Genomic DNA, 3,288 nt, shown 5'->3' on the forward strand with positions numbered 1-3,288 from the left:
TGTGTGCATGTGTCCCAGTGTGGAGTGTTTGTGTTATGCTCTCATGCTTCTTAGGACCTTTCAGTAGTTAGCAGTGTTTTTCAACCTATTTTTCACTATCGCCCCCATAAGGATCCTAGTAGACATTTTTTTCCTTAATGGCCCCCTCTCTGAAATTTTAATACCGCAGATACACTACCTGTTTAGGTACCGTATATAGATCTGCTCTTCATATAGAGAAAGAGTCAGATTTTTTTCACTCATCTCCACCTGCAAAGAACCAAATCCCGCCCCCTCAGGGGCGATACTGCCCCTGTTGAGAATTCATGATGTAGAGCCAGAGTTTCTGTCTCCAGCGGCCTATGACCCATGACATCGTGTGCCGTGGTTCCCAGTCTAGAGGGCTCAGATGGAAACCTCTTAAAATGCAGATCCCTGGGTGCCACCTGGAGAACAAGTATAAGCCTGGGAAGGAGTCCAGAAATCTGGGTTTTAGCAAGCTCCCAGGTATTCTGATGCGCTGACTGAGGGAGGCCTCTGAGGTGGAAGGGAGTTTAGAACCATCGGGGATCATCTGATCTGAAAGGAGAGGGTCTGCCTGGAGCCGAGAACAGGGAATCTCAACCCACAAAGACTGGGCCCTGGCCAGCAGGGCCTCCCTATATCAGAGCTGCTCCAGGGCACTCCAAAGAGGCTGGGAAGAGTCTGGTTGCTGGACCAGAACCCCTCCAACTGACCGGGACTTAAAGAAGACACAATGAGTAGTGTGGCCCTAACACAAGAACCGTGCAGCTGGAGACTGAAACAAACACTGACCCAAGTGTCTGGAGCCCCCTTTTCCATCTGTTCAGTAGAGCCACACTGACCTGGGCCTCCCTTCAGGGAGCTCCAACCTCCTCCCAGTCCCAGGGAGGAGGGAGAAGGTTACCTCAGCCCTGCCCACCAGACCTGCCCTGGGATTGCAATGGGAACCCCCAGTTGTCAGGGACTGTAACCCTCTCTGGGAGTTGCCAAGGACCTGGTGGCAATATCAATAAACAACAGAGACTCCCTACCTGGCCTTGCCCTTTGTGAGTGCCAAAGGAAAGCTGTGCCTCTTTGCAGGACTGGGCCAGTGCCAAGCCCCAGCCCTGGGTGTCTGAGTGATCAGAACTTGGGGGACCAACTGATGATCTGTGGGCCGTGGTCCAACATGAGGCTGCCAAGGGGCAGATGGGAGCCTGGAAGAGGGAGGGAGGGGCCATCGTGGTGGCCGAGGAGCAGGGTGAGGTGGGGCAGGGCGGGGGGTATAAGTGACTCTGTGAGGACATGATGGCAGGGGAGGGGAAGATGGAATGAGAATGGATGGGAGATGGAGATGGAGATGGAGGAAGCACAGAGAAAGAACGGGGAGGGGGGGAACACTGCGGTCGGGTGGGGCAGCAAGAAAGGCATCCTTCTCACTCTCTTAATCTTTTAAAGGCATCAGAGCATCTTGCTAATTGTTCATCTCCCAGAGACGCTAATGAAATTAACTCTGCAAAATGCTCATCAGGTCATCTGCAGAGGGCATGGTGCCAGGCTTCCACTTGGTCCAATCCCGTCCTCCTCAGCTCATCCTGCCTCTTCGTGATGATTCCCCACCCCCTCCTTTTCACACAGCCCCCTCATCAGGAACACCTCACCTTCAAACCTGCCTGAGAGTGCCCAGTGGGGACACTAGAAATGGGGGAAACCTCCAAGTCTGAGATACCGTGGAGCTCGTGGAGCTGGAAAGGTTATCTCTGGATGTGTGTATCTGATTGTGTGTGTGTGTGTGTGTGTGTGTGTGTGTGTGTGTGATAGCACATATATCACAGGAGCATGTGTCTCTAATAAAACCATTTGTTAGACTGAAGGTTCTTTCAATCACTCAGCAAACATTTTTGGAGCAGCATCTGAGTTTAACTGCTTGTCCCATCCCTTACAAGCTGAGTGGCTTTAGGCAAGTTATGTCCTCTCTCTGTGCCTCAGTTTTTGTATCTACACAGTGGGGATGATAATAGCATCTCCTTCCTAAGGGGTTGTGAGATTGATAGAGATAAACCAGGTAAGGAGCTTAGTCCTGTGCTGGGCACGTGGTGAGTCTCAAGAAATGCCAGGCGCTGTCCTTGGTCCTGAAGGCCCCACGGTGACAAGATCTCACTTCATGCGCTGAGGCACAGGAGTCCCGGGGCACAAAGTTCTCAGTAGCATGGGGCTGCATGGAGAACGGACACGAAAATAGTCTGTGCAGGAAAGAATTGGGGATATCTGGAAGTGTTTTTATATGTATGTAAATATATACAGAGAAAGTATGTGTTTTTATTGACTGTGCCCAATATTGATTCAGTATTGATTGATGGTATTATTGATTGTGTGCCTCTGTGTGATTTGAGTTGGGTGTGGGAAGTGTATTTGTGTTAGGAGCAGAGAGTGAGTGGATGTTTGCATGCTGTGTGTGTGTGTGTGTGTCTGTGTGTGTGTGTGTGTGTGTGTGTCTGTGTTGGATTCAAGGCATGGGTGGATGTTGGTATTCTGTGTGTGGAAGGGACTGGTCCAGATATTGCTGGGGGTCCTGTGAAGGGGTGTGTTTCTAGCTCTCTTTCCCCTCTCAACCCCTACACATTCTTCACTTGTCTTATAACCGGGCTCTCATTACACTCTAATGTACAACTAGAAGGACAGTTATGTCTTCTCCCATAGGCCGCAGTTTCCCCCAATGGGCAACACTGAGACTTGCAAGCACTAGGCACTAATAAGTGCTTGCTCTATCCTATGCAAGGCTCTAGAACAGATTTTTATAAAAGATGATTCCGTACCATTCTTTCAAATGAAAATGACAGAAACCCAAATGGGCTTAAACAGCACAACAAAAAAGGGCTCATGCAACTGAAAAACCAGGGGTGTATCTGGTAGCTTCAGGAGCAGCTGGATCCAGGGGGGTTGAACGAAGAACCAGGATTCAGCCCTTCTCCCTTCTCCAGGCTCTGCTCTTCTCTGCCCAAGATTTAGTCTCAGGCATGTGCTCCTCACATGATGGCAGTCCCAGGATCACCTCTTTCCTTCTTCAAGTCCAGTAAGGAAGAAATTCTTTCTCACCTTAGTTCCAACAAAAGTCCTAGAACTGAGCCTCAGTGGCTTGGCTTGGGTCATATGTGCATCCTCTCATGAATCGCATTGTTCAGGGAATAGTGGATGCTTTGGGTCCTGAAGCATTGTGCCATCCTCTGGAACTGGGGTGGGGTAGCCCCACATGAATCTCATGCACTGATGGTGGGGAGGGGTGATCCCTCAAAGGAAAGATGGGAA

Source organism: Phocoena phocoena, chromosome 3 (genome assembly GCF_963924675.1).
Source record: "Phocoena phocoena chromosome 3, mPhoPho1.1, whole genome shotgun sequence".
Taxonomy (NCBI): domain Eukaryota; kingdom Metazoa; phylum Chordata; class Mammalia; order Artiodactyla; family Phocoenidae; genus Phocoena; species Phocoena phocoena.